General features: G+C 47.1%; 1 long non-coding RNA gene across 1 annotated transcript in view; it reads right to left on the bottom strand.

Annotated features, from left to right (window-relative positions):
- Positions 1-22744, bottom strand: part of LOC142829825 (uncharacterized) — a 77190-nt gene that overhangs the window by 8278 nt on the left and 46168 nt on the right. The window contains exon 3 of the long non-coding RNA XR_012904644.1: positions 21904-21980. This is a non-coding gene — a long non-coding RNA (uncharacterized LOC142829825). The remainder of the gene's footprint in view (positions 1-21903; positions 21981-22744) is intronic.

Below are 22744 nucleotides of genomic sequence, written 5' to 3'. Positions count from 1 at the left end.
AGGCTGCTCCCGGGCACCAGTTAACTGTTACTTGATAAGCATCAGCCAGTAAGAATGATGCTTACCAGGTACCTGGTTAACCAGTTACCCATTCACATCCCTATTTCGGATGAAGTTGATAGTTACTTGAAGTTACTGGAAAGCGTCATTCTGGTTTCTATGACCTCTGAATCAGGCCTGTAGTTAAAATCTGAATAGTGATGCCACATGTAAAGTATGTAGTTATCTTGCATTTGGATTGTTTACACGCACAGCATATTTTTTCCCTCACTCTTTCTACTTCAAATATTTAACAAACTAAGGCTTTTCCTTTTTTAAAACACGTTTTATATTTAAAAAAATAAGCAAGTATAAAATGCACCGCTGGTAGATAAATATTGGGTTTGGACATTGTAATGTCAATAACCTTCCTGAAAACACAGAGCAAATGGTAAATTCATTATGTTCATCTGTACACAAAATTCTTAGTAAAATAAATGAATTGCTGGGCTCCGATTATTTATGCAAAAAATGTCAACCAACACTTTCAAAAGTGCATAGTGATTCTGAGGGCCCAACCTGGGGTCTGATTTTTCAGACGTGTTGAGGCAGAGCATGTGTGAGAATCAAGCCTCTCAAATCAGGCAACCAGGATTAGTGGGAACTTCTGAAAATTTAAGCCCTAACATTTAACTCTTTGAAAAAAATATGTTATGCATCCAATAGTTAAATAAAATTGCAAAATTTCATATCAATCTATTCTGCAAATACTGACCTGCAGCAATGTGAGAGAGAACACTTTGTTTTGTGTGTACTATTACAAACAGATGTTTTGTATAAAGGTTTTTTTATCTAATTAAAATGTTTTTAATAAACTGGGCACCTTTCATAAGTGTTTTGGAACTTCATTTTAAATGTTTTGTGAGAAAAGGTATGAAGTTTCTAAATTTTTGGAAGCTACTGATTAGTATTCTACCAAAAATAATAATTTACTTTCTCTCCTTGTGAGAGGAAATTAGTCATTATGTTTACAGAACTTGCTAATAAATAAAGCATGCCGGAACAATGAAAAGAAGTATGTTAACTGGAAAAGTTGTTCTAAAGCAAAATAATCATTTACCATCAAGATTTTAATGATTACTCTGATAGTTATTTTGTCAAAAGTAACTATGCCACTGAGAGAATGTCTCTCCCCAGGAAACCTGTAGCATCTTCTGGAGGGACCCAGAGTCTTTCCTTCATGGAAAAGAAAGATCTAAGCCCACTCCATTATATTCATTCACCACGAAAAGATCAATGTGACTAGGCAGGAATGGGTAGTGATGGTGCATTACTCCATTCAAGGCTTTGTTTAACCAGAAAGGATTAATGTGATCAAATGTTTAGACTAGGAATCTGGCAGTCAGGTCTGCTAGATTCTGCTCCTTAAGTACGACACTGATTTCATGCACAAACTTCTTTGCCATTTTCGGCTTCAGTTGCAAAGTGGAGATTCTTAAACACTGCTGGCAAGTTATATAACAAACTTACTGAGGCGCCCATTCAGCAACATTTTTCAAGCACATACTTTATTCCATTGAGACAACACATGCTTTATTTTAAACAAGCGTGTAAGTTTTTTCCTGGATAAAGACAAACATCTGAGTGTTTCTGGAATAACATTAATAATCAAATATGTTTTTTAAAAGTTTTTATTTTCAGATTTATTATGCTTAAACAGTAAAAGGCAATGATAAGACTGAGCTTCTATTTCAACTCTATTTCCATTTGAACAAAATTTTTGTTTGTAAATTGCAAATGCTAGTGATATCCAATATTGCATAATCATGCAGACTTGTAACTCCTCTCCCCTCTTTTCTCTCCCTATAAACATACAATATGACAAAGAATGATAAAACTTATTTATTCCATGAAGACTGCAATCTTCCCTATCCAGATGGGAAAGTGCTTACATCACGTTCCTTTTAATGTGAAAAGTATTCCGTTTTGAGTACTGCTTTTGGGCAAGCGTCAACATCCATTTTCATATTTGTTTTGTGGTGAGGATAGTAAAATGCTGTTTTATTTTATAGGAACTTGGTTTTGCTTGTTTTATCAGGAATGTAAGGTAGGATTTGCACAGAAAGAAAGATAGTGTGTGTTCCGAGTACTCTGAGAATGTGTTCTTGATGGATGTTCTTCCAATATTCTCCCCTCCGTGACTAGGCAGGAGTGGATTGTGATGGTGCATTTCATATTTTTATGGAAATATGCTTATAAATATACTTAACTGAAAAATGCTTTATGCAATATACTAGGTATCATTTGAAAAGTTATAATCTGCAGAATGTGTCTATTCCAACTGTATGTATGTGTCATATCTGTATCTGAGATTAGGAATACTGACTGTAGTTTTATTATCAATCTGTTCATGTTGGGAAAAGCCTATAACCAGCTCATCAGGAATGACAATGAAGAAGCCAGACATAGAACTAACAGCCCATTAGCAAGAGACAATTGACTGGGAAAGAACTGTCTTTCTGCAATCCTGCTATACTGCTACTGATTTACATACACTGGCTTCCATAAAGACACGTGACCATGTCACCTGATGCTGGGAGTTATCTTGAACGCTGTACTTTTCCATTGGAGGTGAGAAAAAGTTTAAACTGAACTTAAAGGATTCCTGCCTTGGGCAAAATCTATGTAAAAGGTGGGAAAGCAAACAATAGGGACGGCAGCCGGATGACAGGAGAGCCCTCTTACCACTCAAGATGACTTCTGGAAACATCTAAGACTGAGCAGAGAGAAGGATCAAGCCAGGCTGGGAGGCTTTTGAGATTGTAAGAAAAGATTATTATAACTACCATTAGGATATGATATTGCATGTAACACGTCTCTTAGGGTATTAGGCTTAGCTGCAGATCCATATTCAGGAATTTCTGTGGTGGGGGTGGCGAGGAGTCCTGTGGCACCTTATAGACTCATTTCAGTTAGTCTATAAGGTACCACAGGACTCCTCGCCGCTTTTGCAGATTCAGACTAACACGGCTACCCCTCTGATACTTGTGGTGGGGGTGCGAGCCGTGGGAGGGGCTGGTGGCTATCCCGCCTCTGCCACGGTGGCCCAGCTGCACCGTGGCCTCGTTCCCAGGGGAGAGGGGAAATCAGTCCCAGCCTTCTCCCAGCCAGCCGGAGTATGGGGGAGGGAGGCTGGGTTAACACACTGCTCCTGCCTTCCAACAGCCAGCCAGAGCACAAGGGAGAAAGGCTGGGGCAATGCGCTGCCCCAGCCTCATGAGTACAGGCCTGAGCTGTCATGTTTTGTTTTATTTTGGTTTAGTACACTACATTGCTCTGTCTTGTGACTACTTAAATCCTACATTTTATACTTAATAAAATCACTGCTTATTAATAAACCCTGTGCAAATAGTTGTTACGGGGTGAAGGAGAAGCAACTGTGCATCTCTTTCTTTATAAAAGAAAGAGGGTGGACAATATGAGATCTTAGTATAAAATTTTATACTAATATGGAGTTATCTGAGGTTCTGGTCCCACTGGGGCTGTGAAAATGAGTACCGTGGCAAGTCACTTTGACTGAGCCTTAACAGCTGATCTGATCTCAGTCTCTGTTTTAGTCTGCTATGTGCTGAGACCCCATATCTGCCAGTGCTAAGAGGGGAGGGAGGTGGGCTTAGTGGTATGACAGCACATCCACTGACAGCTTCAAGAGGATCTTTGTGACCAAACCTATTACAAGGGTTTCCACACTAGCTCTTCTATTTATTTTGACTCCTAAGTCATTAGTACAGGTAATGATCAGGCATGGCCTTTTTACGGTATAATCCCGAGTGGTATTATGCTTCTTGATGTATTTTGAGATATTGCACACCAAAAGAATTCCCATATATTACAAACATGTAATATGAATAATTATAATACAAATAAATATTAAATACCAAAGCCACACAACTCAGACATAAAATATACCTGAATAGTGGCTTCCTTAAAGCCATATATGAAAAAAATAAAAGCTTCCAGCATATCAGGCAAAATTATCTGAAAAACATTAGTCATTCTCTTGCATGATTTCAGGGAAACGTATATAAGCCTTATTTTTTTTCAAATAATATACAATTGCTAAAAATCTAGAAAACATTAGACTGTCCAGGTGAAAAATAAGAATTCTTCCCCTTTTCAATATGTATTTTTGTAGGACCAGGCAAAGGAAGTACAGGTTGGACCTTCCTGGTCTAGCACACTCGGAACCTGATCGGTCCCAGATAAAGGATTTTACTGGACTATGGGAGGTCATTTCTTCCCCTCCCTTCTCCCCCGCCATCACCACCCTCCCCAGGCATGGCATGGCTGCCAGCATCTGAGCCGGCTCCCCACCTGGCACAGACCTAGGGTTGCCAGATGGTTTCAACAAAAATACCGGACACACTTGACATTACATCACAATCTACATTACAACTTATTTAGAAAATACCGGACATTTATAGTTTCTCAATTATATTTTCTCAATTTGTTTTCCAAACCGAAAGCTCCAATACTGGACTGTCCAGCTCAAAACCAGACACCTGGCAACCCTACACAGACCCCTCTGTGCCAGGGCTCCACACAGCAGCCCCATTGCCTCCTGGTCCCCTCTGGAAGTTGAGCTGCTGGGGGGCAGCCCTGCAGCTGGACTCCATCCCGGCTGGGCAGACCTGTTGCCTCCCAGCCACTCCAGACAGCTCCACTGGGCAGCAATGGGACTCCTGGGCTTCTGGTTATGCCTCCAGGTGGTAACCCTGCTCCCAGCCTCCTGTCTACAAAGCTAGGAGGCTCAGCTGTTGAGGTCCTGGCCCCACTGCTGGGCGGCCTCGTTGCCTCCCAGTCCCACTGGGCAGCTGCACTGCTGAATGACAGCTCCGCTGTTGGGCTCCAGCTTGCTACTGGGCAGCAGCATGGCTACTAGCTTTTGATTGTGTTGCTGGGCAGCTCCCCCGCTCCCAGTCCCACTGCCAGGCTCCTGACTCTGCCATTGGGCAGCCCCACTGCCTCCTGGTCCCACTGGGCTGCTGCACCATGGGGAGGCATCGATGCTACCAGGCTCCCAGTTTTGCTTCTGTAGGACAGCCCCGCTACTGGACTCCAGCCCCGCTGTAGAGCTCCCAGGCACTAGAGTAGGGTTGGGGAACCTTTTTTGAATCGGGGCCACCGAGCCACAGAAAAATGAGTTAGGGGCCAGACAAAAGAAACAAAACAAAAAAACCTAAAAAACCACTTCACTGATGTGGCCCCCAACTAAGAAGGAGAAAGACTCCCCACATTCCTCTTGCACACCAAAGCCTAGAGGCCCCAGGGTAGTAGATTTTATGAGCCTCCCTAGGCTCTGAGGTGGGGCCAAAAATGGGTTCAGTGTGTGGGAGAGGGCTGCCACGGATCCAGGCAAGCCAACAACCACAGCCGTCCCCTGGGCCTTAGGTTCTCCACCCCTGTACTAGACCTGCACCAGGACTCTCTGGTCCTGGAAAATCCATGGCCCTTCCAGACCACAGATGTTTCTGACCAGAGAATTGTGATTTAGAGAGGCTCAAACCTGTATTTTATGTGTCTGCTGCAGTCCAATGAAAACTCTTCCATCCTTATTCATTTGTATTTTTTAAATTATGTCACAGATGAGCAAAACTATTCCAATATACCATGTAGGAACAAGACTAAATAAGAAAGTTCAATCTTCCAAACACATACTCCTGAACAGCGCACCCTGAAGTCTTTTCAGGATTGTGCCCAATCAGGCCAAAATCTATCCAGTGCCAAGCAAAAGTGTGAGCAGTGAAAAATTCCTCTGATCTTGAAAAGCAGTAGAAGCCACCTCCAAGTTTAAACTGATTAAAACATAGAAAATAAATTTAAGGTGTTTTTCTTATTAACGTAAGGATTTTTTAAAAAAATAAGACATGTGTAAGTGCAGTGTACTCTTCCAGGTCACAAGTTTTCATGTGACAAACATGTTAGATTCATGTCTCATAAATTTTTTTGTTCATATTTCTAAAGCATACAAAATATAAAGTAAGCACACTCCATTGCATTAAAAAAAGCATTGAATTCTGGACATCTGCGTGTAACGCCTAATACAAAATCAGTTGTCAACAGAAAGAATGACTAAATCATGTATTTAGGAAAGAAAACAATGCATAGCAGAAATAAAGCAGCGAGGAGTCCTGTGGCACCTTATAGACTAACTGAAGTGTAGGAGCATAAGCTTTCGTGGGCAAAGACCCACTTCGTCAGATGCATGTAGTGGAAATTTCCAGAGGCAGGTATAAATATGCAGGCCAGGATCAGGCTGGAGATGACGAGGTGGATCCAATCAAGGAGGATGAGGCCCACTTCTAGCAGCTGATCTGGAGGTGTGAATTCCAAGAGAGCAGAAGCTGCTTTTGGAAGTTAGCAAGCCATTCACAGTCTTTGTTTAATCCAGAGTTGATTGTGTCAAACTTGAAGATGAACTGTAGCTCACTCCCCCCCAGAATTTTGACATGTTCCCCCCCCCCCCGGGGGGGGCACGCCCCCTAGTTTTAGAACCCATGTAGTGTAATTTAACCCACCAGTAAGTGCCATGAACAACAATAGCATTTCAGTGCTTAGCACATACTAGCTGGCTACAAAGTGAAAGTTACTATTTTATTAGTCAGGTTCCCCATATTATGAATAGCATGCTGTAAGGCAAATTCTGTATTCAAAGCAAATGCATTCAAAGATTGTTGAGGAAAACTGACTAGAATGTTGCTTAATGTCCTGCTGCAGCTGCTCCATTGGTAAATGCACTTCTTTTGAGACACCAAACTGAGGGTGGAATTAGAAAAAAAAGGATAAAAAATACAGGAGAGAAAAATGTAAAAAATTTGAAAACAAGAGTGAAAAGGTGATAAGAAAGAGAGAAGACAGAAACTGAGCAGCCATTGAGAAGAAATGCAGAGAGGATGAAATAAAAGCAAGTATTGAATGAAGGGGACAATCCTTCTTTCAACAGGAGAACTAATGTGTACTCCATCTTAGGGATGTAATAGTGTAGTTGATTAACCAATAAGCAAAAGCTTATCGGTTAATGTTATAAACTACATGCATTTTCCTCCCCTGCCCCTTGGCAGTAAATTTTTTAGCAGGCTGGCCACTAGCCTGGCTCAGTCCTGGCTTGTAATGGGTCCAGACCCGCCCTAGACAGAGACTGCTGCCACCCCACATTGCTGCCTCTTTATCAGAGGTCCGTGAGGAGAGCTGAGTTTTAAACTCCAGCACCAAGTGGCAGGGTGCTCCTTGGAAGAGAGGAACCATAGAATAGTTCACTAAGGGTACATCTACTAAGGGTACGTCTACAGCGTTATTGCAAAATATCTAATTTCTAAATAGTTAATTCAAAATAAAATATTTCAAAATAGCACGTCTACACACAAAATGCATTTCGAAATAGCATTTTCCTATTTCGAAATAGTGCGTCCACACTGAGTGGATGCTGAATCGCATTTAAGACTGGCTGGAACCAGTTCAGGCAGGGCATCAGGTCAGGAGTTACTTTGTGTGGCTGCTGCCTGAGGCTATCTGAGGCCTGTGCTTAAAGGGACCCCGCCCCCCCCCAGACAGCCGGTTCTCAGGTTTCCCTGCTTGCTTGCCTATCTCGCTGAGGGATAGCAAAGCATTTTTGTCTCTGTGTGCTCTGGTTGCCCTCACTTGGGACACCACAGCACTCTGCAACATTGAGCCAGAACTGCCCCTGGGCACTCAGGTGCTTCTCTTGGATGTGTTGCTTCGAGCCTGGCTGCACTCTCTGCAGGGTGCCATCCGGGAGGTCCATTGGGGGGCTGTCAGTATCCAGGATGCCCTGAGGGAGAGCTTTCACCCTGAAGAGCACTAACAGTCTCCCTGGTATGCCCCACTGGGGGCTTGTGCCTCATTCCTCCCTCCCGTCCTTCCACTTACCCCTCTCCAACCCTCCTTCCTGATGTCAAATAAAATACACATATTTTCATGAACACAAACTCTGTTTATTGAACAACACTGGGGTGGGGGAATGAAACTCTGGTGAGACTGGGGAAAGGAGGCGGGAGAAGAGAGGAGAGAGGGTGGGAGAGGGGAGGGGGAAACCTGGGAGGAGGGAGCTGGAAGGGGGAAGCAACAGGAACAAGGCGGAGGGGAAGCTCAGGGCTCAGGGTTGGTGGTCTTGCTGGGCCAACTGTCTCCCAGCACTGTGGGTGTGAGGGCCTCAGCCCCCAGGTGGATGGGGAGGGGATGGAGAGTGGGAAGGGTGTGGAGGGAGAAGCATGAGGAGGAAAAGAAGTGGGAGAAGGACTGGTAGCTGGGGAGGCAGCAGGCGCTGGAGCGGCAGGAAGCAGCATGCTCTGTACCAGGGTCTGCAGGTGCTGGCAGATGGCACGGCTCTGGACAAGCTGCTCCCACCGGAGCTGCAGGTCTTCTTGCACCCAGTGCTGGAAGGTGCGCTGCAGGGCTCATAGTGCCCCCAGGTGCTGCTGTTGGTACCCCTCCACTGCACTGGTGGTCCTGCGGAGCCCTCGGGTGCGGAAGCATGTCCTGGATGGTGTGGTGTGCCCTGCACGCACAACTGGTGCAGCTGTGGAGAAACAAGAGCAGTGGTCAGTTATAGAATCATAGAATCATAGAATAATAGGACTGGAAGGGACCTCGAGAGGTCATCGAGTCCAGCCCCCCGCCCTCAAGGCAGGATCAAGCTCCGTCTACACCATCCCTGACAGATGTCTATCTAACCTGTTCTTAAATATCTCCAGAGAGGGAGATTCCACCACCTCCCTTGGCAATTTATTCCAATATTTGATCACCCTGACAGTTAGGAATTTTTTCCTAATGTCCAATCTAAACCTCCCCTGCTGCACTTTAAGCCCATTACTCCTTGTCCTGTCCTCAGAAACCAAGAGGAACAAATTTTCTCCTTCCTCCTTGTGACACCCTTTTAGATATTTGAAAACCGCTATCATGTCCCCCCTTAATCTTCTTTTTTCCAAACTAAACAAGCCCAGTTCATGAAGCCTGGCTTCATAGGTCATGTTCTCTAAACCTTTAATCATTCTTGTCGCTCTTCTCTGTACCCTTTCCAATTTCCCCACATCTTTCTTGAAATGTGGCGCCCAGAACTGGACACAGTACTCCAGCTGAGGCCTAACTAGTGCAGAGTAGAGCGGCAGAATGACTTCACGAGTTTTGCTTACAACACACCTGTTGATACAACCTAGAATCATATTTGCTTTTTTTGCAACAGCATCACACTGTTGGCTCATATTCAACTTGTGGTCCACTATGACCCCTAGATCCCTTTCCGCCATGCTCCTTCCTAGACAGTCGCTTCCCATCTTGTATGTATGGAACTGATTGTTCCTTCCTAAGTGGAGCACTTTGCATTTCTCTTTATTAAACCTCATCCTGTTTACCTCTGACCATTTCTCTAACTTGCTAAGGTCATTTTGAATTATGTCCCTATCCTCCAAAGAAGTTGCAACCCCACCCAGTTTGGTATCATCTGCAAACTTATCCTTGGGGACACAGTAGGAGAAGCCCAGCCCCCCTCTGCAAGGTGAAGATGACCATTCCCTGCACCATCAGAGCCGATGTGCTTGCAAAGAGACCATGTTTGGAATGTCCTGCAATCCCTGAGACCGCATCCATGCCCCCGTGCTGTATATAATGTGGGTGGGATGAAGGGGAGATGTCCCCTGCCTCTGTGTAGAGTGGCTTTGCGAAGGGAGGGCATCCTGCTGTGTCTCACCCCGGAGTCAGGAGAATGTCATGCCTCTTCACACACGCATGTGTCTAACAGGGTAAGGCCCCTGTGTGGCAGCCAGCTGGGGCCAAATGCCGTGAAGTGGCATGGCACATGCTCACACATGCATAGATTTCTGCATGATCCATGGACAGCAAGGCCCACGCACGCAGTCCCTGGTTTCCATCCCACTCTCTCTCCCCCCACCCTCCACATAAGGGGACAGTGATGGCACTCACCTGTTGTTGCCTCCCTGGCCTTGGATGACACCGGCAACAGGTCCGCTGGGGCGGCTCGGGGGTCCTGGTTGCTCAGCACATTCTGTCTGGTCTGCTGAGGCTCCAAGTTCTCTTCCTCCTCCTCCTCGATGCCCTGGTAAGGGCCGTTTGCCCCAGGATTGATGACCATCTGTGGGACACGAACCATCCCGCCCCTGAGGACATGGTCCAGGGTGTTGAAATAGGGGCAGCTTGGTGTGTGTGCCCATGGTTGGGAGTTGCCCCCTGTGGCCCTGGCATATGCCTGCCGAAGCTCTTTTATTTTCATCCACACCTGCTCCTGGGTGCAGATGTGGCTTTTGCTGGCCATGCTGGCAGCTATCCTGCCATAGACAGCTGCATTCCTCCATCTAGTGTGGAGATCATGGACGTTGGAGGAGTCCCCCAAAACCTGAATGAGGTCCATAATCTCCGCACTAGACCAGGAAGGCGCCCGCCTTTTCTGGACCCTTGCAGACTCCTGGGAACTGGCAGACTGCTACTGGAGAGTGGTGGAGGGCTGGCTGCCGGTGGCTTGCTGGCTCATATTGGGGCCACTGGGTCAGGGGCAGGACAGACTGTTTGTTGGGCTGGCAGGTTTGGAGCTGGCACAGGCACTGTGGCCAGACTCTACCCCTTTAAGGGCTCAGAGGAGGGGGGAAGGGAGAGGAGTTTTCTTAGTTGATGCCAGAGTGGCCAGCAGGGCACCCTGGGAAGGGCTGGAGGCCCCTATTTCGAAATAAGCATCTATACAGCACTTATTTCGAAATAGCAATTTTGAAATTGGCGTTATTCCTCGTGGAATGAGGTTTTCCAAATTCAAAATAATCCCTCTGCTATTTTGAATTAATTTCAAAATAGCGGTTGGCTTTTGTAGATGCTAGTAAAGTTATTTCGAAATAACTTTGCTGTGTAGACATACCCTAACAGATAAGAATTTATGAGGTTACTCAACTATTCATGAGTGGGCAGGCCTGACCTAGGCAAGCAGGCTTTAAAAGCCAGAGGCAGAGCGACCAGGGGAGCGAAGTGGACAGGAGCTGCAGACAGGAGAGTTTAAGAGAGAGTTTGACAGAGAGAGGCCTACGATGGTCAGGAGACCCACATCTGTGCCAGCATTGCTTCTGTCTTCTCCACCTGTGCCTGCAGCCAGACAGAACGCCTGAACATGGATGCCTCTACCCAAATCCTGGTGTAGTTTTGCAGGGACTGTGGCTTACAATTCCCACTTACTGATATACAAGCTGGGGAGAGCATCCATTGCGAAAGGTGCCTGCTGATGGAATCCCTCAGGCAGCAGGTAGGAGAGCTACAGGAGGAGGTGGCTAGGTTGAGGAGCATCCAAATACATGAGCAATTCCTGGACAGTGTACATGAGGAGACACCTGAGTTAGCTGTCCCAATACACAGGACTGCGGACACACCACTGGTGGAGGAGGAGACGGCTCAGGGTGACACTGGCAGCTGGTTACTTCTGGCAGCAGGCAGTGCCCCACCCCTGCTCCGAACCCTCCTGCCGTGGTACTAGGAAACCGTTATGCTCTTCTTGATACAGGAGATAAGGAATCACCTTCTACAATGGAGGAAGCAAGGCCTCGTACCCCCAAGGCTTGGAGGTCTGCTGCCACCACTGCGTATAGGAAACGTAGGGTAGTGGTGGTCGGAGACTCTCTTCTGAGGGGCATGGAGGCGCCCATCTGTCGCCCGGACATTTCATCTCGGGAGGTATGCTGTCTGCCGGGGGCCTATATCCGAGATGTTACGGAGGCATTATCGAGGATTATCCGGCCCTCTGACTACTACCCCATGCTACTCATCCATATGGGCACAAATGATACTGCGAGGTGTGACATTGAGCAGATCAAGAGCGACTACAGGGTTCTGGGAGTACGGGTGAAGGAGTCTGGAGCACAGGTGATATTCTCTTTGATCCTTCCTGACAAAGGTAGGGGCCCGGGCAGAGACAGGTGTGTCCTGGAGGTAAATGCCTCGCTCGGAAGATGGTATCTCCAGGAGGGCTTTGGCTTCCTTGACCACGGGATGCTATTCCAAGAAGGACTGCTAGGCAGAGATGGCGTTCACCTTTCGAGCAGGGGGAAGACCCTATTTGGACACAGACTGGCTAACCTAGTGAGGAGGGCTTTAAATTAGGTTCAATGGGGACAGGTGAGCAAAGCCCACAGGTAAGTGGAGAACATGGAGACCTGGGAGATGGGTTGGAGCGTGGGCTATAATGGCAGAGAGAAAGGCGGGTCAGGGAAAAACTGGGAGGCAAGATCAAATCAGTATCTTAGATGCCTATATACAAATGTGAGAAGTATGGGTAATAAGCAGGAAGAACTGGAAGTGCTAATAAATAAATACAACTATGACATTGTTGGCATCACAGAAACTTGGTGGGATAATACACATGATTGGAATGTTGGTATGGAAGGATACAGCTTGCTCAGGAAGGATAGACAGGGAAAAGAGGAAGGAGGTGTTTTATATATTAAAAATGTACACACTTGGATGGAGGTGGAGATGGACATAGGAGGCGGAAGTGTTGAGAGTCTCTGAGTTAGGCTAAAAGGGGTAAAAAACAAGGGTGATGTCATGCTAGGAGTCTACTACAGGCCACCTACCCAGGTGGAAGAAGTGGATGAGGCTTTTTTTAAACAACTAACAAAATCATCCAAAGCCCAAGATTTGGTGGTGATGGGGGATTTCAACTATCCAGATATATGCTGGGAAAATAACACAGTGGGGCACAGACTTTCCAATAAGTTCTTGGACTGCATTGGAGACAACTTTTTATTTCAGAAGGTTGAAAAAGCTACCAGAGGGAAAGCTGTTCTAGATTTGATTTTAACAAATAGGGAGGAATTGGTTGAGAATTTGAAATGGAAGGCAGCTTGGGGAAAGTGATCATGAAATCATAGAGTTCACAATTCTAAGGAAGGGTAGAAGGGAGAACAGCAAAATAGAGACAATGGATTTCAGGAAGGCGGCTTTTGGTAAGCTCAGAGAGCTGATAGGTAAGGTCCCATGGGAATCAAGACTAAGGGGAAAAACAACTGAGGAGAGTTGGCAGTCTTTCAAAGGGACATTATTAAGGGCCCAAAAGCAAGCTATTCCGCTGTATAGGGAAGATATAACATATGGCAAAAGACCGCCTTAGCTTAACCATGAGATCTTGCATGATCTAAAAATAAAAAAGGAGTCATATAAAAAATGGAAACTAGGACTAATTACAAAGGATTAATATAGGCAAACAGCACAGGAATGCAGGGGCAAGATTAGAAAGGCAAAGGCATAAAATTAGCTTAAACTAGCTACGGGAATAAAGGGAAACAAGAAGACATTTTATAAATACATTAGAATCAAGAGGAAGACCAAGGACAGGGTAAGCCCACTGCTCAGTGAGGAGGGTGAAACAGTAATAGGAAACTTGGAAATGGCAGAGATGCTTAATGACTTTTTTGTTTCGGTCTTCACCGAGAAGTCTGAAGGAATGCCTAACATAGTGAATGTTAGCGGGAAGGGGGTAGGTTTAGAAGATAAAATAAAAAAAGAACAAGTTAAAAATTACCTAGAAAAGTTAGATGCCTGAAAGTCACCAGGGCCTGATGAAATGCATCCTAGAATACTCAAGGAGCTGATAGAGGAGGTATCTGAGCCTCTAACTATCATCTTTGGAAAATCATGGGGGACAGGAGAGATTCCAGAAGACTGGAAAAGGGCAAATATAGTGCCCATCTATAAAAAAGGAAACAAGAACAACCCAGGAAACTACAGACCAGTTAGTTTAATTTCTGTGCTAGCGAAGATAATGGAGCAAGTAATTAAGGAAATAACCTGCAAATACTTGGAAGGTAGTAAGGTGATAGGGAACAGCCAGCATGGATTTGTAAAAACAAATCATGTCAAACCAATCTGATAGCTTTCTTTGATAGGATATTGAGTCTTGTAGATAAAGGAGAAGTGGTGGATGTGGTATACCTAACCTTTAGTAAGGCATTTGATACGGTCTTGCATGATATTCGTATCAATAAACTAGGCAAATACAACTTAGATGGGGCTACTATAAGGTGGGTGCATAACTGGCTGGAGAGTAGTTATTAACGGTTCTCAATCCTGCTGGAAAGATATAACAAGTGAAGTTCTGCAGGGGTCTGTTTTGGGACTGGCTCTGTTCAATATCTTCATCAACGATTTAGATATTGGCATAGAAAGTACGCTTATTAAGTTTGCAGATGACACCAAGCTGGGAGGAGTTGCGACTGCTTTGGAGGATAGGGTCATAATTCAAAATGATCTGGACAAATTGGAGAAATGGTCTGAGGTAAACAGGATGAAGTATAATAAAGACAAATGTAAAGTGCTCCATTTAGGAACAATCAGTTTCACACATACAGAATGGGAAGGGACTGTCTAGGAAGAAGCATGGCAGAAAGGGATCTAGGGGTTATAACAGACCACAAGCTAAATTTGAGTCAACAGTGTGATGCTGTTGCAAAAAAAGCCAACATGATTCTGGGTTGCATTAACAGGTGTGTTGTGAGCAAGACACAAGGGCTATGTCTACACTTGCGGGTTCTTGCACCAGAAATATGCAAATGAGGCTAAGCGTGGAATAACGCCAAGCCTCATTTGCATATCTAATGAGCCGCCATTTTGTGGAAGAGGCTCTTGTGCCAGAAGGAGCTGTCTACACTGCCCCTTCTTGCGCAAGAAAAACACTCTTGCGCAATGCCGTTATTCCTGAAAATAATCAGCCTAGCGGCATTGCACAGGAGGGTTTTTCACAGAATGGCCATCAGAGCATGCGTGCTTTTTCTGATAGGGGTTTCTTGCGCAAAAACCCCTTCAGAGCCTCCATACCTGACTTTTTGCTCAAGAGCTGTAGCGCAAAAAGGAGTTATTCCTCATGGGGAGAGGAATAACTCTAGCAGCAAAAGCCCTCTTTTCTGTCAATTTTCTTGTGCAAATGTGCAGGAGATCTTGGACCTCATCGAGTCATGGGGAGAGGAACCCATTCTCTCAGAGCTCCAAAACAGCAAAAGAAATGCTAATATCTATGCTAAGACAGCATAGGGTTTGGTGGAGGAAGGATTCTCCAGGCACTCCTAGGAGTGCCATATTAAAATAAGCAAAATGCAGAACTATGTAGCACTTTAAAGACTAACTAGATGGTTTATTAGATGATGAGCTTTCGTGGGCCAGACCCACTTCCTCAGATCAAATAGTGGAGGAAAATAGTCACAACCATATATACCAAAGGATACAATTAAAAAAATGAACACATATGAAAAGGATAAATCACATTTCAGAACAGAAGGCGGACGCGGGGGGGAAGGGAGGAAGGAAGGTAAGTGTCTGTGAGCTAATGGTATTAGAGGTGATAATTGGGGAAGCTATCTTTGTAATGGGTAAGGTAGTTTGGGTCTTTGTTCAATCCCCCCCGGAGAGTGTCGAATTTTAGCATGAATGACAGTTCAGAGTTTTCCCTTTCAAGTGCAGATGTAAAAGGTCTTTGTAGCAGAATGCAGGTAGATAAGTCGTTGAGACAGTGTCCTTTCTGGTTGAAATGGCAAGAAATTGTTTTTTCTTTACAAACACACATTTTTCTTTACAAAGAAAAAACAATTTCTTGCCATTTCAACCAGAAAGGACACTGTCTCAACGACTTATCTACCTGCATTCTGCTACAAAGACCTTTTACATCTGCACTTGAAAGGGAATCCTCTGAACTGTCATTAATGCTAAAATTCGATACTCTCCGGGGGGGAGGGAGATTGAACAAAGACCCCAACTACCTTAACCATTACAAAGATAGCTTCCCCAATTATCACCTCTAATACTTACAGCTGCCATCAGGCGCCACGCGCCTGGCTCCCGCAGCGCTGGCCTGCCTGCATCCCCGTGGTGCCCTTTCCCCACGGCCACAGGGCCCTACACGGCCTGGCGCACGCGCCACCAGTGACACCCGGGCTGGACTGGGCCACGTTTGCACCCTGTGCCCCAGGGGCGGGCCTGTGCACCCTAAGGGGGTGGTCCCGCTCCCCATGGGCCACACACCTTTGCCCGGGGCACCAGAATGCCTCAAGCCGGCCCTAGATGGAGCACCCGGCGGTGAGCCTGGAGTGAACCCTGCCCCAATGCAGAACAATGTCTCTCCTCACTCAGTTCCATAGGCTTCGCCCCCAAGGGCCAGAGGACACAGTGAGAGGAACATAAAGGCAGCTTCAAATAACCTCCAGGGCTTCGGGAGGCAAAACCTTCTTGTGTTTCTGAGCCATCCTCCCCCAGGTCCCACCAGGTACTTCTTTTCTGGCCCTGCTGCCTTCCCTACATAAAAATCTATGATCTCTGCACATCAGTCTCTTTATTGCTTGCATTGCAGAGGTGGGGTGGGGGATTACATGCAAACACACTGAATGCAGGGGCACCACATTGAGAGCAACATGCATGACTCTCAAAACTGGCCATTCATAAAACTTCCTTTCAAAGTCTCTCTGATTTGTACTGCCCTCATGGTGTCCTTATTGGTCTGGTGTCTGGCTGCTCAAAGTCTCTGGGTGGGCTCTCTGGCTAAGCTCCCCATCCTGAGCGCTCTGGCTCATCCTCCCCATCCCATTTCCCCATTACTCTCACAAATATGGAGCATACAACAGGCTGCCATCACAAAGGGAATGTTGAGTTTGCTGAGGTCCAACCTAGTCAGTAGACTCCTAGTCCTTTCCTTAGAACGCCCAAAAATACATTCAGCCACCATTCTGCACTTGCTCAGCACCTGCTCCTTAATGGGATCCAGGCTGCCTGTGTACAGCTTCATGAGCCATAGGAGCAAAGGGTAGGCTGGGTTACCAAGAATCACTATTGGCATTTCCACTTCTCCGATTCTAATTTTCTTGTCTCGGAAAAAAGTTCCAGCGTGCATCTTTCTGAAGAGGCAGAAGTTCCTAAAGATGCATGTGTCATGCACCTTTCCAACCATCCCACACTGATGTCAGTGAAACCACCATGTGATCCACCAGTACCTGCAGCACCATGAGAAGTACCCCTTGTGTTTATGTACTTCTTGGCAAAGTGATCCAGGGCCACAATGGGGATGTGTATTCCGTCTATCACCCCACAACAGTTAGGTAACCCAATCGCAGCAAATCCCTCCACTATGGTATCCATGTTTCCCAGAGTCACTACATTCTATAGCAGAACAGTATAGATTGCTTTGGCTACTTGTATAACAAGAGCTCCCACTGTAGCTTTCCCAACTTCAAATTGATTCCCAACTGCATTGCAAGCTTCTACAGAGCAACTGCCATGTACTTTTCCACTGTCAGGGCGGGTCTCATTCAGTTGTTCCTGCACTTCAGGGCTGGAGAAAGCCATTCGCAAAGTGCCATGAAAATGGCCTTGCGCATTTGGAGTTTTACAGCCACTGCCAATTGTCTCATGCCTGCAGGGGTCCCACCAGTCTGTGCTTGTCTGATGGCACCAGAACTGACATTCCACTGTGTCCAGAGGATCAAATGTCAGTTGCATTTCCAATTCGCTCAATGCAAGGGGTTGCCTGGACAGTGTGCCCAGGGGAGCCCGAGATGGAGGAGATTCCTCCTTGTCTTCTTCCTGGTGTGCTGTGCTTACACTCTTGAAAGATTGCACCATTAGGCACACCAAGGTAGATCTCAACATCACAATGCTTTCATGCAAAACAAGATCCATGAAGGGGGCCATCCTCGTGCTGCTATGGCATCTGCTCAGGTAACCAGGACCAAAAGGGGCAAGAAAAGACTGTTTCCTGTTGATCTCAAGGAAGAGGTCTGAGTAGATGAGTGCATTATGGTTATGGGATGCTGGTGACATGAACCCATAACCACACACTGAACAGTTTTGTCCCAGGGTGCCCTTGGAGCATAACCGAGACTGCAAAGTGGCACTGGCACTGTGGCATAGCTACCAACATTGCATCACTCTCAAAGTCTATGGCAGTCTCCCTACTGGAGACATACTTCTTTGCACTACATTGAATTCTTGCACACAGTGGGGACATAGATCTTTGAATTTGCAAAATCAGATGACCAGAAATAGACCCGGATAAGAAAAGGCCTAAGTTCCTTTTCCACCTCCTATCAGAATGACTGCAGCCCTCTTATCTGCTTTCACTTTCCCTACATTCTTCCTTGTCTCAGTTTTAACTCCTTCCTGGTTAAACTCTACATTTCTTTTCTCTCTGTTTTTTTCCCCCGTTAAAAAAACCCAACTTCTCTTCTTTCCCCTCTGCAGGCAGGCAGATTCTGAAGAGTCAGGCATTAGACTGGGACTATTCTCATTTTTATTCAACTCAGCCTCGCTAACATGCCTGGCTCCCCAGGTTTCAAGCACAGTCAGATTTGCAAGCTCTCAGTCCCTGGGACAGACAGGCACTGGCAGTGTGTTCATGGCCTGGGGAGACATGCATTACACACAAGTGAGGGAGCTTTTCAAGTTCCCTCTTACAGCAGCAGTAGCAAACCTAAGCCTCAGAGCTTGGCAGGGAGGAAAAAGAAACCTTAGACCCAGAGCAGCACTAGGGCACCACCTGCTGTCCCAATACAACATAACATATTTCCAGCCAGACAAAACTGGTTCCCAGCTTCAGCCTGCCTGCACCGTTGGCACAAGTTTGTTATTCTTGCAGTCCTCCTTATTGCTTCCATGCTGAGAACGCCACTCTTTGGCACCGATGGCACTCCGGCCGGGAGGGGGCAAATTTTAGTAATATACCTGCTGGCTCGGCTCCTTCTCTCTCCAGTGATACAGAGGAGGAAGGAGAAATAAGAGTGGGATCATTTCAGCATTCCTTTCCTACATTTGGACCCCTCAACCACAGGTTGTAGGTGGGTAAAGCAACACCCACAATGGGTGCCACCTTCTATGGCTTTCCCACTGCAGCGAGCATACTGGGACCCTGGGCATTATGCAGAGCCCAGAACACCCAGCCATTCAACCCAGCCATATCCAGAATGTGGCGACCGCGCTGCCATCTGCTCCAGGCTCCCAAGCATTGCTGCAGGTGCAAGCTGCTGAACTTGCAGACAGACCAGAGGGTGACACCCTCCCAGCTACTCATCCATCTCCTCCCACATCAGAAGGTTTTAAATCCTTTCAGGATGTGTTTAAAAGAGTAGCAAAGATAGCACTTACTATTAATGCTGCCATCACGGACCCAGCAAAAACCATATGGCTGAATCCTGCCTTAGCTCCACCTTCTTGTAAGTGATCAGGCAAGAAGTATTACATGCAGATAAAGGAGCTGAGTTTTTGTTTACTTACCTTACTGCAAACTTGTTGATAGCAGAGGTGGTTAATCAACATCAAACCAAAACCACTCCCTATGATAAAGTTAAGAAATGCCTAGACCTCTTTGCCAAGAAAGCCTCACATACCCTAAAGCAGTCGTTCCCAGCCTTTTTGATACCAGGGACTGGCAAACACATTCGCAAACTTTTAGAGGGCCCGTGAAATTTTCTTTACATATTTTCATATTCATTGTGTAAAAAATGACTATACAAATAAAATGTTACCGGTCCACCAAAAGCCCCGGCCTCCAGAGTCCCCCAGTGCTAGCCCTAACCCCTAGAGCCCTGCACTCATCCACTACCCTCAGTGCCATACACTGACCCCAGAATCCACTGCACCCAACCCCCCAGTGCCAGCCTCCCACCCTAAAATCCCCCCAGTGCCAGCTCCTACCCCTTAGAGACCCCCCCACCAGACATCCAGTGCCAGACTCCTGTTTCCAGAGCCCCACTGCACCCTACACCCTCAGGGCCTCCCCCCAGTGCCAGCCCCCAAACGTTAGCCCCATCCCCATAGCTCTCCCAATACTAGCCCTGCACCAAGGGGCTCTAAGGCTGCCCTGCCAGGCTCTGCGCAGCCCTCCTGCCACACAGTAAAGGGCTCCCAGTATGGGCAGCCTCACTGCAGCCCGGCTCTAGCCATGGGAGACGGGGCCATCCGCAGCGTCATTCACTGTGGACAAGTGAGAGGAGAACTTTTAGTGCCCACACAGGCATGCACCTTCCAGGGAATGGATCTCCCTAGTGGGCAGGGCTCATTAACAGCTGGGGGTGTGGGCCTAGGGTTGCCAGGTGTCTGGTATTCTACCGGACAGTCCGGTATTTGTGCTCTCTGTCCAGTAAAAAAAAACCCAGAAAATACCGGACATGTGCGATATCCAGTATTTTCTGATTTTTCTGGCTGCACACAGGACGGAAACCTGGCACGGGCGGGGGGAGCGGCTGGAAGGCGAGGCCATGATCGGCACTAGGAACCTGTGATTGCGCAGAAGCCAGGCTCCCAGCGCCGATCGCGGCCCCTTCTCCCAGCCTGGGAGTCCCAGCTAGGAGGCGGGGCCATGATCACCACTCAGGGGGGCGTGGCTGGAAGTCCAATTACAAGCTCCCAGCACCGATCGTGGCCCCGCCTCCCAGGTTGTTTCCCCTTCTTCAGCCCACCGGGCACGGCCGCGTGGAGGTGGGGCCGCTACAGGGACCCGCAGCACAGCTGAGAGCTGGGGCGGGTCAGTTCCGGAGCCAGGTGCAGGGCGGGGCTGACGAACTTCCGGTCCTGGGCACTGTGGGAAGGTAGGATGGGCGGCGGAAATGTCTTCCTCGTCAAATGGGAAGTCCCGTTTCTATACACCTTCCCCCTACTCCTTTGTTGAGTTGCATCCTACACAAAATCAGACTACTCAAATTCAGGATCCAAGTAAACATGGTTCTCATATCTGACCCAGATGTCTGTCACATCACGAACCCTTCCCCTCTGGCCTCATCTATTGACACAAGATACAGGTCACCTCTGTCACCCCAACATTCCTAAGCTTCATCCCAAGCATGGCTAATCCTGGAATGACATAACTCGAAAGAAGTACAGGCAGTCCCCGGGTTACGTACAAGATAGGGACTATAGGTTTGTTCTTAAGTTGAATTTGTATGTAAGTCGGAACTGGCTCCAGATTCAGCCGCTGCTGCTGAAACTGACCAGGGGCTGACTACAGGAAGCTGGAGGCAGAATTGCTCTGCCCCCAGCTTCCTGGAATCAGCCACTGATCAGTTTCAACAGCGGCTGAATCTCGAGCCTGGGACAGAACAGCTGGGCTGCCAGGTAGGTCCCTGCAGGACCAACCCGGCTGCACCCCAGCTGCTCTACCCCAGGGTCCACAACAAAAGCCTGCCTGCTGGGGGGGGGGGGGGGGGCGCACTAGCTGTGCCCCCCCCCAGCAGACCAGGGACACGGGGAGCAATGCCACAGCGGCGGCGGGGACCGTCTCCAGCAGACCAGGGACACTGGGAGCAAAGCCGCAGCGGCGGCGGAGTCCCGCGCCTCCCCGGCTTTGCCAGAGACGGTCCCCAGAGACGGTCCCCAGCAGACCAGGGGCACCCGGAGCAGCTTTTCTCACCCTGGAGGTCGTAAAAGATTCTCCATTTAGTGTCAAGACAAGGAAATCACTCCACAGTTGACCCCATTACCCAATATCCTTTATTACATATTGACACTAAAAAAAAATCAAGTCTCTTGCCTAGCTCAATCAGAGTGCACTTATCAGCCATCACCAGCTTTCATACTGGGTGGATGGATTCATTGTCTTCACCCATCCACTGACTAAGCGCTTTCTCAAGGGTATTGAGAACACTCATCCCACATGAAGGAACCTGAACCTTATGTGGGACCTTATCTTTTTTCTCCATGCCTTCATGGGCAAACCTTCTGAACCACTAGCGATCTGCTCATTAGTACACTCATCCATGAAAGTCGCCTTTTTAGTAGTGATCACATCAGGACGAATAGTGAGAGAACTGGCTGCTCTAATGGCATGCCCACACCCTAAATTCACACTCAAGGTTATCTCCCTCTTCCATCTTAATAAACCCATTGACTTACCTGTATTGTTTCCTAAGCCACATGCTGACAAGGGAAGTTTCCCATCACACACCACACGTCCACAGTGCACTGGAGTTCTAGGTAGAGAGAACAAAAACAATCAGAAAATCTTCCAGGCTATCCATATCTACAACAGAGCAATCCAGAAGCCAAACTATTTCCAAACAGAGACTTTCTAAATGGATCTCTAATTGCATCAAGCTATGTTACCAAAACTACAATTTGCAAGTTCCATGTGGACTTCATATGCACTCCACTAGAGCTATGTTCACATCTGCAGCTTTTCTCAGACATGAAGCCATCATTGACATTTGTAAAGCAGCAACATGGGCATTGCCCCATACTTTTACCAAACATTATGCCCTGGAACAACAGTCAGCTGCAGATTCTCACTTTGGGCTATTGGTGCTTTCCACTGTACAAACATTAACTCCAAAGCCCCTCCTGTCCACCGAAGGGCACTACTCTTCAGTCACCTAAAATGGAGAACTCACAGAGACACTCCTTGAAGAAGAAGAGAAGGTTACTTACCTTGTGCAGTAATTGAAGTTCTTCAAGATGGAATACCCATCCACCTCCCCTCTATTTCAGGGAGGCCCACTGGCAGGGGAGGGCAAAGGGGACAATTGCCTCAGGTCCCTGTGATTCAAAGGGTCCCAACCCCTATAAAATTTCTATTGGAGCACTGCCATGGCTCTCCACACGGCTCTTAGGGCTGCTTGAGGAGGCAAATGTGCCACACAGCACACTCCGGGCAGTCCACCCCTTCTGCCCTCAGCCCCACCCCTTTTGGGAGCATGGAGCCAAGCTACACTCCCCCTAACCTTGCCCAGGGGCCTGC

The sequence above is a fragment of the Pelodiscus sinensis genome, chromosome 6, assembly GCF_049634645.1.
Source record: "Pelodiscus sinensis isolate JC-2024 chromosome 6, ASM4963464v1, whole genome shotgun sequence".
Taxonomy (NCBI): domain Eukaryota; kingdom Metazoa; phylum Chordata; order Testudines; family Trionychidae; genus Pelodiscus; species Pelodiscus sinensis.
Note: the sequence above shows the minus strand (reverse complement) of the source record. Positions and strands in the feature narration are given on the sequence as shown.